We start from the raw sequence: 15,706 nt of genomic DNA on the forward strand, positions 1-15,706 counted from the left end.
CAACTAAAACCTAAGAATCCTCTCAATCCTATAAATCATGAACTAATTCCTAAGTCAAGATCTACAATTAATTTCCAAAGCTATCAATCCCTATGAACTCTTAACTATCCTGATTCTCTCATGTTCCCCTTCATTTGAGAACATTTACAATATGCCTCACAATACTTAATTAATTCTTATTTTCATTAAAATCACTCAAAAGCCTAAATAATTACATTAATTTGACACTTGGGAAACCAACTTCCTTAAAATACAAGACCCCCTATGTCTACTAAAATACAATGATTTTTCTTGAGCTGAATGCTCCTGCATCAGACTCCCAAGGTAGAAAACATTCATGATCTCCTGATCATGTGTCTTCATATGTTGATAGAAAACCTCCAGAGTCCCAAAGATTATTTTGTAACTGCCCAAATGCCTTGCACCTTTGTTGTTGCTGTATATCTATTATCTTTTGGTTCATTTTCCTCTCTTCAGTCAATTTCAAATTCTGATTGATGACTCCTCATGCTGTCATTTTCCTCAACCTGGATTGTTTCATCATCAACTGCCATAGTTCTTCAATCTCCATTTCCAGCACATCCTTGGGCTGGTCCATACTCTGCCATTTTTTGCTATCTCTTTCTCTCTACTTCAGGTTGTTGTTGTTGTCCACTAACTTCGGCATCTTCACATTCTGCATCTCACTGCATGTTGCCCATTCATATTCAAACTGTTGATTACTTTTCTCAGCCTTTTCTACTTCAACTTCTACTATTACTCTTGATATTGCTCCAGGTACTGCTGTAGATATTGCTTCCACCCAAACTTCCTGAATATCCTTGAAGATATCTTCCTCTGCAACATCTAATTTCTGCTCCTTGTCTACAACAAAACCTATAATCATAAAACAGTTGTTAAAAAAAAATCATAAGTATTCTGTGCCTTTTCTTCCTTTGGAAACAATTCAGCTTGCTGCTCTAATTCTTCCTCCTCTGTCAGCACATTAGTACGCTGATTTGAATTCTCAAAAGAATTCATGCAAATGTTATCTAGTCTCTCCTCCACACCATTTGTTTCAATGATGTCTTCCCGTCCTTGTCCACTGTAGTGAACTTCTTCATTCTCATTCAGTTCTGATTTTACAACCTGAACACTTACTTTTTGGTTTTCTAGCCTTTTCTCCAAAAGATTTAATTCATGCCATAAATTTGCCATCTCACTTGGAATTTCTCCTAAAATCTCTATACAATCCTCACTATCTTCTTCTTTGTCACAAGTATAACTTCTTGTTGACACTACTTCTTCATTCTTGATTAGAATAAAATTTTGATCCTCCATCTCTGTGATAGTTTTAGATGTCTGTCCATCACTCTCCCTTTGGCCATTTAAGAAAATCAATTCCTCGTTGTTCTTACCAATAGCAAATTTCTTATCATAAGACATAATTGTCTCATCTCTATTGAAGATATTTCCTCCACTAAGCAAGGAATTTATGAACTCCTTCTGCTGTAATAACTCAACTTGATCTTCATTTGAAAGACAGTCATCATCATACTTTGCTTGGCAACTTTCAGCTTCATTCAAGACAGTTCCATAAGATGGTTTGTCTTCTACAAAACCTGCATTCACACACAACTTGTCAGTTGTAAAACCACAAGACCTCATGATCTCATTTGATGATTCAATCACCAAGTCCTCCTACTGTTCCAAGTCCTTTACATGACTCAGAAATATTTCAATGGTCTTCTCTTCAATCTCATCAAGTCCTTCACTTGATTGCTTGATATCCATCTCTACTTATTCTTGCTTTTGGCCCATCCTCATGAGTCCAACTTCCTCTACTTTTAGTCTTTGCAATATGTTGAAAAGTAAAACCTTTTCCCAACTATATACATGTATTTACATGAGACCTATCTATCTCATCTTCTTTCATAATAGAATTTATATTTTTCCTTTCTTCTTCGTCCTTTATGTCAATATCAACAAATTGTCCTCCTTCACATGTTTCACCTACTAACATACACAAATTATCAAATTTAAAATCATGTGACCCTTTGGTCTCACTTGAAATTTCAGTCTTCAAGTCTTCATCTTCACCCAAAACTTCACCCTGTTCTGCTTCACAAATGGAAACTTACATTTCCAACTCAACTTCTATGAGTTCTTCCACCAGGGCCTTCACTTGCCTCTGCTGTAGCCTTCTCTGTAACTTAGGCCACTTCACTGCCTTTTTCTTCAAGACGCAACCTTATCTCTGGCTTTCCTTTAGTATCATCTTCAATACACTGAGTTGTTATTTTAACTCAACAATCTCTTTGTCATGCTCCTCTTTACTCATTCTCTTACCATTTGCTTTGGTATTCTCTTTCTTCACTTTTCTTCCACTGTGGTCTTCCTCAAAACCTCCACTATGACTATCAGTAGTCATCTTCTTCTCCATCTCTATGAGTTCTTCACTCATTCACTATGAGCTGCATTAAAGCCTCTGCAACAGCAAGTCCTTCCTGCTGCCACTTACCTCACCAAGCTTCCCTATGTACTTGGTCTTTTGGCAAGCACTTGGTTCTCTGTCTCTGGAACCTATTTGAGCACTTCTCTTTGCTCCTTCTAAGCTTCAACTCATCTACACCTTTTAAGAAAACAATTATCCTCTTTATCCAACCTCTGCTAGAATTCCTCAAGGTTCTATCACATTCTGCTTTCGTTCAGAAACTTTTACCAACTTCTTTTATCCCTTAGCAATTCTACCCACATCCTCTATGGAATTGCCTTTGTGCGCTGCAACAATATCTTTGCAGTAACAAGTCTCCTTCTTGCTACATATGCCTCACTAAGCTTCTCTCCTCTAAGTTCAGTCTTTTGGCATCTCTCTAGTTGTTTCCTCTAGAACCAATTGAGCACTCCTTGCTCTAGGTTGCTGCAATCTTCTCACCTTCTTATATTTCTACCTTCAAGATCTCTGCATGATCTTGTTCTACCATTTTCCTGCACTTTGAATGGATTGTTTTCTATTTCTTGCATCTGTAAATTCTGCTGCACTTTATCCCTGTGTGCCTACTGCTTGTCAGATTAAAATCTGGTCTCCTGTTGCCTACATACACATCTTAAAACATAACTCTGTTCTAAATTTCTCAAATACCTTTTACACAGAATTTCCTTATTCTGTTTTAATACCAAATGATGCAGCCTTAGCTACTAGTACCCACATTATGCAAACAAAAATTACATACCATATACATGCCTTTGTCATGCCCCTAGATTAATCACTTGATCCATGGTGAAAACCTTCTTAAACCAAGGTTTAATGTTCTTAATTAAGTTTTATGCGGAAACTTTATATTTGACTATTTAATAGTCTAAACCTTCATTAACCTTTCCAACAGAATTTTACCCAACCTTCATAACTTCGGTTATTTCTTATAACTCAACCCGTCTGTAATCACCCGCACATATTAATCATACCCATACCATGGTCTCAGACTTTGGTTAACTCGACTTAACTTTTTAATTCATTTTATTTCTATTATAATCTCATATAATAGAAATATACCATAAACCCATTTAACTTTACCTTTCTACCTTTCAATAGCCTTTGCTCATTTTCCGATGCTCAACTTTATCACATTCAGCCTCCACCGTTCATTCAACTATCTCCGATCCAACAGTTATTAGACATATCGCATGAGCCACTTGCATAAGGATTACCCGCCCGTTAAAGCGATTTCCTCTCTCCTAGGTGACCACCCCGAATTACCACTTACCACTTAGAGCTCGTGCGATAAACCATTTCCTGTTATGAAACTACTTTTCTCGTGCATTAACACTCACGCATTTTACCCATGCGATAACCGTCGATCTAACGGATCTGTTGATCTGACGATCCAGATCAACTTCTGGCAATTCCTCACCTTCCACCATTACTGTCCATCTATCACTTGTTCTTAATCTCTATCATTCATTTCTCATTCACTATATGCTGCGCAACTTAATATTGTTCTCATATCGCCTTCAACCTCATTCGTTGATCTCATAGATTCAATGGCTCTTCTGCATCGTCACTTCATTTCTTCGAACTTCCCTTTACCTTGTTTTTAGGCCATTTCTCAGTGTTTTTTGTGGTTTCGAGTTTATTTCAGGGTTTCAAGTCTTTAGTTGTTTTGCAATACAACTCCCTCTTGGACTTAACTCCGTGTATTCTTAATCACTGTCATCCCTGAACTTCACTTGGCTTTTGATCAGATTCAACGATCAAACCCCGATCCTACATACTCCCCTTCTTTTCTGTGTTCTCTTCGAACCTCACCTACATACATATACTATGCAGAATTACACTAATTACATAAAATTCATAATTCCATACACACCATACAATTCAGAAATCGAGTTATCTGTATTGATAAATAAATATTTACATAGTTTCTTCTCTCAGGCCTGATTTCCAATATCAGTGGCCTCCATTTCACAATCTACCTGCAGGCTTACAACCAACCTCTTCACCCTCTAACTCCCTAACTCACTAACTTTTTTTAAGCTTTTTAGGCTTACATTTATACAAAAGGTTCTGTGAACCAATTCTAGTTCAGATCCTTAATAATTTCAACTAAAACCTAAGGATCCTCTCAATCCTATAAATCATGAACTAATTCCTAATTCAAGATCTACAATTAATTTCCAAAGCTATCAATCCCTATGAACTATTAACTATCCTGATTCTCTCATGTTCCCCTTCGTTCGAGAACATTTACAATATGCCTCACAATACTTGATTAATTCCTATTTTGATTAAAATCACTCAAAAGCCTAAATAATTACATTAATTTGACACTTGAGAAACCAACTTCCTTAAAATACAAGACCCCCTATGTCTACTAAAATACAATGATTTTTCTTGAGTTTAATGCTCCTGCATCATTATACATGCCATTGGAAAAGGCTTCAATATTATTTGTATGGGCACTTATCATTTTTACAATTATAATATAAATAATTTGCTGCGTTTTTATTTCTAGAACTCTTTTCATTAATGTTTTGATTGCAAACATTTGTTTTAGGAAACTATAATGTGCTAGATGTATTGAAATTTTTTCAGTTTGGGATCTTTGGTATTAAAGTTGTACATTTTTCTAGCACAAGGGTTTTATGAAGGTACTTCGTTGGAATTTATGTTGAGATATTAATCTCACTGTTGGTTAGGTATCATCTCATTTGATTTTATTGTTTGCTAGGTGTCATAGACAATGCAATTTTACTTCAGTTACACTCCATAGGTGTTGAGTTCTACTTCAGTCATTTATTTTGATGTTTACAATGTAATCTACTTAACCATTTTGAATATTTAGAAGAGAAATCTCGGCTCCACGTTTTTCTCATTTTTTCTCATGGTATCAGAGCACCAAGTCACATAAGACTCCACAAAGAGAAACGTTTCAATTTTTTTGGCTTGCAAAGAAAAAGCATGAGACGCTGAGGAGAAAAGAGAAATTGCGTAGTTGTAAAAGAGGCTCAGTTCATAGTATTCGTAGCTCAGCCAAGATGAAACTGTGCACAAAGTTGATTTCTTAAAACTTTTGCATCTTGTGCATTGAAGAACTGCGCACAATAGCGCTATCATATCCAGGCGGAGCTGCGCACACGACAAAAGTTAAAAATTCAAGGTTTCGCTCACCGAATTCAAAGGCTCGTGCAAAACAACAATGAAACCTCCACATCAACATTACAATTGAAAAGAGCGATCAATATTTTTTTTCAAAGTTGCGTGATTTTTGAGGTTCACGATTAAAAATGTTTTTTATTTGAATGAATTCTCATTTTTTTTGAACCTCTAAAGAAACATGGCATTTCTTTTATAAAAGCGCATGTTTAAAATTATTTTAAACGTACAAGTTTTGTTATGATTTAAAAAGAGTATTAAAAATTGAAGTTCATTTGATAGGTTTTAAAAGGGACTATTAAGAAGAGGGTTTGTTATTTTTTTTTATTTTTTCTTAAATATAAAAAAACTTTGAAAGATTTTTTTTTTTAAGAAGGTGATGTTAGTTATAAAAAAAAGAGGGTGTTGCATTTTTTTAAAGGAGTTTATTTTAAAAGGAAAAAGGGCTAGCAAATTTGTATTTGAAGAAATGGCTTCCTCCAATGCTTTTCCACAGACCCCGACTCTGCTTGGAAAAAATTACGAGTTTTGGTCTTTGAGAATGAAGACATTCCTACAAGCTCAAGAGTGTTGGGATACACTTCAGACTCCCTATGCAGAGCCAGACCAAGAAGCATTGACGACCATGTCCAATAATCAGAGGAATGCAGCTACTGAACTTAGAAAGAAAAAACACATAGCAAAATGTTGGATAAAAAACTCAGTCAATGACTTTATTTTTGACAAGATAACTGGCGCATCCACAACACATGAAGCTTGGGAAATCTTGAAAGATGTGTATCAAGGTAATGATATAGTGAAGACAGTTAAATTACAGACATTGAGATCACAGTTCGAAACCCTAAAGATGACTGACACAGAAAATGTGGATCAGTTCATGACTAGAGTCGTGGGAATAGTCAATCAGATCAAGCTCATCGGTGAAACCATTTCAGATCAGAAAATTGTTCAAAAAGTCCTTCGAAGTCTGCCCAAGAAATATGACATGATTATAACAACCATTCTGGAATCCAAATATTTTACAACTTTCTTAGTAGAACAATTGACTGGATCACTTCTGGCACATGAAACAAGACTCAACTTGGCAGAAGATTCCATGGAACAAGCTTTCAAAGCACAACTCTCTTTTGGCAGAGGCAGAGGATATAAAGGCGAATACAAGGGAGGTAGAGGCTGAAGAAGAGGCAGATCATAACATCATCATGCAGTAGAGCAGTGGAGACCTCCACAAAACAAAACTTAGAGAAGTAGAACATGGAGAAAATATAATGTCCAATGTTATTACTGCAAGAAATTTGGGCATTATGAACATGAATGTAGAAAGAAACAGTGAGATCAACAAAGAGGTAATGTCCATCTCTCCAACAATGAAGGAGAATCCTCTGAAACAATGTTTCTTTCCTGCCATCTTTCTGAAGACACTCACAACAAGGATCTTTGGTTGCTGGATAGTGGTTGTAGCAATCATATGACATGTAACAAAAATTTGTTTTCTTATGTTGATGCTTCCATAACATCAGAAATTACTCTTGGAGATCGTTCTTGCATTAAAGCTGAAGGAAAATGTACTGTCCCTATTCTTACTAAACAGAATCAACAAAAATACATTCCTGATGTTTATTATGTTCCAAGTTTGAAGCATAACCTCATTAGTGTAGGACAACTAATGGAACATGGTTATAATGTAATATTTCAAGGGAACATATGTTATATCTATGACAAACCTCCCAATAGAAGATTAATAGCAAAGCTTGAAAAAACCAAGAATATGATGTTTCCTTTGATTCTTAGAAGTCGAAATCTCTCACAGTCACTAGTACAAAATGAGAGCTTAGTGACTACATGACTAAAAAATCTAGTCACCACAATTATTTCAAGTGAATTACTACTAAATTTGACCAATTTTAAGTGAAATAACTACAAACAACTAACTTAAATGACTAATTTAGTCTATGGATAAAATATATGACTAGATATTAATTGAATCAACTAAAAGCGACTAACTTAAATGACTAATTTAGTGTAGGACTAAAATATATGACTAGATAATAAGTGAGAAATTAAAAAGGATTAACATAAATTAAAAATGATTAATTCTTTACTTGTAAGGACACAATATCATATTTGTTCTTGTTCATATTTTATTCGACATATCTAGGTAACATATCTATGGCATAGTAAACACTCTTAAGCTTCACATGAGTACATGAATGCATGGAACACTTTGATATTTAAGCTCTTTAATTATAATTGTGAAAATGGTTTACAAATTTGCATCATGGTCAAATTTTGTTCTTGATACATTTATTTCTTAAATTTTTTGAACACATTTGACATTTTAACCACAACGTTATGCAAATCAATGCGTGGGAACATGAAATGACTTGGTTCATAAGGCTAACAATTCACTATTTTTAAGATTTTCTAGACGATTTACTTAATGCTTGTTTTTTTGTAGATGTATGATCACTTTCTAATTCAAAATGCCACATCATAACACACATAACGAGATAGTGATCGAAGCCCAACAGTTCCACTATCAATGCACTCTACACACAATTTAGACAATGCACACACTTCTTAAATATTTGACGTTGACATATGGAATTTCTTATTGTTTAGGGGTTCTTTAAAACTTACATTGATCTCTAGATTTGATGGCAATTTGTTCTAAATAAATAGTGGTTAATGTGCTCACACGCTAATGGTATTTCTCATGGTTCATTAGTTGTAATTAAACACTTTGGAATGTTACAAATACATCGTTTGGGTCACAATTCTATGGTTACAAACTACCCAACTATAAATGGTGATAAATTAATGATAAATGGATGACACTTGAATGTTACAAATGTGTAAGTGGTCCACATTCAAATTTGTTGTCTTCATTGTCCTTAGTAACAACGATAAGTTTGGATATTTCCTTTATTAATTATCATCACAAACACATAACTCTTTGTCGTCCCAAACATAGTTAATACTATTGTTGTATGATCTCTTAATTGTTGAATGGTCTCTTGATGATGATAACGAACTCTCAATATCTAATGCTCATGAATACGATGAATGAATGATCTAATGACTTACCTGTATGGACACAATTTATGATTCATTTTCTATTTTTATTGTGCCATTGTATATATGCTTAACTAACATCTCATGTTATATGCTTAATTGAGGAGGTTTTATCTTTCATTTTTCAACTATAATTTTGTTGCAAGAATAAGCATAGTTGTATAATTAAAATAATTCAACATTTGTTCATAATTCATGGTTTGTTTGACTATTCACACACTTATCCCTAGCCTTTTACTTTGAGAGTGAGTAGTGTCAAATCACTAGTCTTAGTTATGGAACTTCCCTTCATTACTCAATGACCTAACTTATCTCGATCTTTAATGATTCCCCTCTTGATAAGGATGTCCTTTAGTGTAGTCTAACAAGAAAGAGAAGGTCACCAAGGTGACATTGGGTGGCTTGCTTGAGAGTTTCCTTTTAGGCATTCTAGGTGGGGTTAAACTTCTTTTCTTTATGAGAGTGTTTGAGTGGCGACACAATTTAGAAAATGCTTACAAGAAAATTAATTTCCCTTATTGCCATCGCCTAAACTACCTCGAATAAAATCATGTGATTTTAATAACATCTAATTTTAATAATATTTAATTCAATAAAATTTAAAAAATGAGATTATTATTGTTATTGTTATTTTTGTATATGGCAGAATCAACAACTATAGCGAATTTGTACTTACGTGATAGGGGATTGATTCTATCCACTACCAAATTTACCTCCAAGTGTACCCACATTGCCTCACATGTGGCACACTAAGCTAATCAAAGTCTAAACCAATAACATCATCAAAAATGTCTTAAGAACCCATTCTATCATCAACTCATCTACACCATGGAGCAAATTAAAACTAACATTTTAATATTAAAAATATAGCCATTTTATTTTATTTGAAAATCAATTTTAACATCTAATTTGAGGAAAGTCGGTAAAACAAAGTTTAATGTGAAAAGTGTTAAGAAAAATAAAATTTAGTGTGTAAAATGTTATGAAAATCATTTATTGTAATCCACCCGGCCTAACAATGGTAAACTATTTAGGGTCTAGATGTGCCGAAGTCGGCTCAAATATAATTATTTTGCAAATGAGAGGAGTATAAATAATTTTTTCACTAAAGCGTGAATCTAGTGGTGGTATAAATCGCTGGTCTGGAACTGTGTGAGAGAGAGGAAACATGAAATGGTAAAGGAGGCCAAAAGCAGTCAGAAGGTGCGTGTACAGCAGGAGGGTTTTGGGAAAGGATTTCCCGAAGATTGGGTGCATAATCCCCTTCCGAATCCCCAAATACCAATTTTTTATTTATAAAATGCCATTTGGAAGGGTTTTTCAGATCGAAGAGAAGGAACCATCCCAATAACATCTTCATCCAATGGGATTAGATTTTAGAGTTGGATTAGATTTTTGGATTTTTTCTTTTTATCCCCGAAAACAAAGGAAGAACTCGCCACAGGTTACTCGCTTTACCATTTCCCCCTTCCTGGGAAGCGTGGAAGTTCAGTCTCTCTGGGAGTAGTACATCTGGTTGAGGCGGCATATCTCTAATTTAACTGGAGGAAGGTCCCCTTGGAAGGCCACAGGTACTTCTGTAACCTTAGTTGGGCTAACATAAGGGCCATTTGCGAATACATCAAAATTGTCTCCTTAGATTTGTCTCCTTTTTTTTTAGCACTGGCCAGCTGAATCAACGGTCTCAGGAGGACTAGCATTGTGGGTCTGAGGTGATAATTCGGTAAACTAAACATGGTGATGGTTTACAAAGAAAGAAGGCTAGAAATGGTGGCTTCCAAAGCTCAAAAGAACTCTATTATCACAACATATCCCAAAAATAAGGACCCTATGAGATGGCACTAACCATTATCATAGCTTGTTCTAATGCTTCTTTGGGGGTTCCAATATTTTGTTGTATCAACGGGATTCTAGTCAATGGTAGTAACTTAAAAATAAACTATTCTTTGTGTTGTTTATCATGAATTCCAGGAGTTCACGCAGATAGTTGTGTCAAGAAGTGAAATCTAGGGTGAGGTATGGTAAGTGACTCTTAGACCATAAAGAGGGCGGGGTACAGAGTCGTCTTCCTCATGAATTTATTTTGAATTACGATCTTTTGGCTCAACTTTATCCCAGTTTTGCTGAGGGACACTTGGTACATGGAGATCTAGATCTGAGTTGGAATAGTACTAAAAATAGTGAGCTAAAACAATATTGCCTCCAAATAGTATATCAATTGATTCATCGATAATTCCGAGTCAATTGTATAACTCTGGGGTCTAGTGGGTAACGGCAGGTTTCTAGCATAGTTACCAAGTTCGAATTCAAATTCGAATTCGGATTCAATTAGCTACAGAAAATTGAATTTAAATTCGACTAGATACGAAAAAAAATCAACTATCTAAAATTCAATACAGAAAAAATTAGGGTGTACTCATCTTACCACTACTAAATAAAACTATTTTTTGATAAATTAAAAAAAATCAAAATTAACAACCTTAATATTCAACAACTCATACTCTTAAAAAAATTGTTTCCAATCACATTATGGAAGTTGCAAATAAAATTAGATATTGAGATTTGTAAAAAGAACTCATCATCAATGGAAGTGAATGGAGGTGGATGAGATGAAATGGGGAGAAATCACTCTTTCTACATGAACAAAAAAAAGAATGACAAGTCTTACACCCTTAGAATTTTTAGTTGGCCAATTAATAAATAGTAGTTAATGAGATTGTTTCTTAATAGTATATTATAAAGTGATTTCCTAATAACTAATTAGATAAAAATAAATCAAGGATGTTTTGAGTAAAACTGATCTCGATCTTAGTTAATATATATATATATGATTTCCCAAACCCAAGAAATTGAATTTCAACCAATCTTGTTACAAATAAATAGTAAACTATTGTTCACAGTTAGTAATATTAAATAAATGAAGGGTCTTTTGAGTAGAATTGATTTGAATCTTGGTTATCAAAAAAATCCAAAAATTAAATAATATATTTCCCTAAGCCAAGAAATTGGGTCTTAACAAATATTATTACAAATAAATAGTAAAATATTGTTCAGAGTCAATAATATTATATGAAAGATATGTACTAACATTTTAAAAATGGAAAAAAATACTTTAAAAATCACTATAATTTTTAAAATAATTTCCAGAAAATTCTCCGTAGTATGAGGATTACTTTTATAAAATAATTTCCAGAAAATTCTGGAGATGAATTTTTAAATACTTCACTTTTAAGTGTGAAAATTTAAGTACCAAATTATTCATATTACAGATCAGTGTCGAGCTGCACTGCCATGGCCACAGCGAAAACGACGGCAGAAACGACCGGAGAAAGTACTGCGAAGTCCACTAAGGTGTCAGGGCTTAATATTCTTGTGCCGGTTTATCCATAAATGAAGCAGTTCTTCGGTGTTTTTGAGGTTCCCAGGTCAGAAACAATGCAAGCTAACAGTCTCAGGTTCATCTCATTTCATTTTACTTTAATGCTTTAATTGCTTCATTCGACATACGTTGTTGAGGGTTTCAATTTTCCATTTATATATCAATCTTATTATTGCTAGATTTTTAAGTATAGAGCCCAACGACATTTTGACAGAGTTGTATCAGGTTATTTTCTCCTATAAATAGAATGGAAGCTTCTGGTTGTGATAAAATGTATGAATAGTTTCTTTTGATTTTTCCCTTTTATTTTGAATTATAGGCTCACAATTTTTTTCTGCGATGCTACTAGTTTCTTTCTCATGAAACATGATTCCGGTCAATAGAGGAAATATTGATAACCATAGAAGGATGGTGTAACAAATGGGGATTGGGTGACTAAGGAGTTTGGTGAGGAGTACTAATAAAAGATGGCGTGGAACCATCACTAGGGGCCAAGTGGGGAAATGGGATATTGGTGAAATGGTCATCTAAAGATGTGGGAGGTGGTTTGGGGAATTTAAAATCAATATTATTATTAAGATCTAAAGTATTGTTATTAAAATATTAATTGATTGTATTAAAAGTATTATCATTAAGATCTAAGGTATTGTTATTAAAATATCAATTGATTGTATTAAAATTATTATTATTAAGAGGATTAGTATTAAGGAAATTAATGGAATGACTATTTGAGCTTTTTACCAAAATAGGATTGATAAAGGTCTTGGTATAAGCAATCAAAGAATTAGTTGGAGTTACACTGTACATGTACACCTAAAGATTCTTGTTAACATGCATGATGGCATATTTGGGTTATGATTCAATTGATCCATGGAAGTTGTACTCTAATAAATTAATTGCAAGGTCTACGTGAGGGGGACATAAAGAAGAATTCAATAAGTTTGGTTGGCATGAAAACAAGAGAGGTATGCATGGTCAAGAATGTCATGGACTGATTACGATTAGGGTTTGAGACATAAGTCATGAAACTTAACAATAGTTCAACCACCACTAAACTTAGTGGGTTCAATGAGGATACAAATTGGTGAGAGCCTATAGCTAGTGAGAGAAAGTATGACTAAGGTGAAGGTGCAGAGGATGAGAATGGGAGGATGATAAGTGTAGGTGCATATGTGAAGGAAGCTTTAAGGGATTTAGGATGAATTGAGCTTGCCATCATGCCATATGAAAAGAGGAGGGAGGAAAGCTATGAAACATCATCATCAAATGAAGAGATAGGAATAATTTCAGGGTTCAAAAGGGAAGCCATCAAATGATTAGAAATTCTAGGGAGAGATGCATAATTTTTAACAAATAAATTATTAAATTTACATATATGCTATACATATGTGCTTAGCAGTGGTAGATTAAAAAATGAAGGATGCCATGTTAAAAAACCTTTGACTAATGCATGACCAAATATTAAAAAAAAAATCAACACGGAGAAATTTATATGCATATTAAATACCTAGCAAAAAAAAGCTATTAATATTAAATACGACAAGGTGGATTCCAGCACATAGAATGAATATATCCTTATTGAAGTTTTGATTGGTAACGATTCTTTGAACATTTTGATGAATGTGTGTAAATGGTCAAAGAATAAGAGAGTCTTGGCATCATTCTGAGCTCTTTTCCCTCTTTATAGTCATTCAAGATTTAGTCATCATTGATGATGGGTGGAGTGTACACTCTAAATGTTGGACATTTAAAAACTCTCTACACAGTTTATTCCAAAAATATCGTGTACATTATGTCTAACTATGGAAACCTACACTCTCAAATTTTGTACTTGTATGGAGAGGAATTCCTTCCTTATTTTACATTGATCATTTTATCTTTAATTTCAACTTTTGGAGGCTCTTCCACTTATACAACTTCATTGATAACAATATTAGGTTTTTCCACATTGTTTGTGTTAAATTCAATATCTATATTCTTATCTTCCACTTTTTGTTTTGTTGTCTTCTCTTTCTTCAAATTCTTCATTTATGTTTGTAAACTTTTATTATGATATCTCAAATTATAAATTTCATCATCTTTGGTTGATATATTTTTATTAATACCTTCAATCTCTCCTTAGTGATAATTTCTTATGTTGTTAATTTGTTGTTGTGGTTCTTTTATCGGTTGTTGAAATTTGTGAATATTTGTATTTTACTTCTCCAATTCCCTTTTAGGTGTGCACAACTTTTCCATCTTTTTCGATGAGGGTTTTGTTCAAATATTTAATTTTCCTTTCTAAATCATCATAATATTGTTGTTGTGATTCCATGTCATATCGAAATGTCACAATTTGTATGGTTATATATATTTTAATGATGGAACTTTTGTGCATGACCTCACTCTAAAATCATGAAATGTTATCATTTTTCCATCATAGGAGAATCCAAATTATTTATTTATTTATTTAATTTATTTAAGAAGAACATCTTCAATATTTTTATCTAGTTAGAACCTAGAACCATGTTAACAATATTAAAACTAATAAAATTTTCAAGAATAAATTGAGATAAGAATTTATAATCATCAATTGATAGTAGTAAGCCATGAATTTTGAAATTTTGTTTCCATAAATGTTTTCTTTTACTAATACACTTGACTTTGAAAATAAAAATTAATTTTTCAAGTTGACATCAATATAATTTTTCTCTTTGTCTGTATAAATATCAATGATTATCCTTCCTTTGAATAGTCTCTTTGAGTTTTAATAATCCAAAGTTCTATATTTTGCTACATATATTAGAGAATCTTCCTTGTCTTTATTAAAATCCATTTTTCCAAAATATTTGCACAACATCAAAATGATACCACCTTATAGGACATAAATAATTCTTTCACTCTAGATTTCTTTTTGAATTTAGAAACATTTGAAAACCTTCTCTGTTTAATCACCTTTTTTTTCTATTTACAGGAAAATATACTTATGCCAACTATAGAATATTTTTTTGAGTTCTTTATTTATACCAGTAAAGATACTTGGAAAATTATTCTTCTATTATTCAAGTGTACATACACATAGACACACCCACATGCACGTGCATGTGGCACACACACACACACATAAGATTTTGGCCACAAACCTTGAAATTATTTGCATAACTTTTTCTTTTCTCTTCTTTCTTTGTTTTGTAAAATGGGTCTTTGAGCATTTAATTGTAAGAGTGATTATATCCTAATATTTCCTTGAATAATTGACCATTGGACTCGTATTTCTACTAGCAAAGTAATTTATATTAGATAGGAATTATTTATTATAATAATATAAACCTGATTCATGATTCATTGAGAAAAATAAACATGTATAAATACATGCAATGATGATAAGTCATGTATTTTTCCAAAGACATGAATTACCATTATTACACATTAAATATTACATAATAATGGTTTTATGTTACGACTATTATTACATGATTATTGCTATATTATAACCCTGGATGTAATATACCCTAAGTATATTACATCCATGCTAGGATGTTTGATCTATCTGATAAAAATGTGAGTGCAACTTAACTAGAACATTTATCTATGAATCGTTGTGTTGGAGCACATAAATTGAACTAGCCATTCAATCTTAC

Source organism: Pinus tabuliformis, chromosome 9 (genome assembly GCF_031772625.1).
Source record: "Pinus tabuliformis cultivar Carrire ecotype Pingquan chromosome 9, CPIR1, whole genome shotgun sequence".
In the NCBI taxonomy this organism is placed as follows: domain Eukaryota; kingdom Viridiplantae; phylum Streptophyta; class Pinopsida; order Pinales; family Pinaceae; genus Pinus; species Pinus tabuliformis.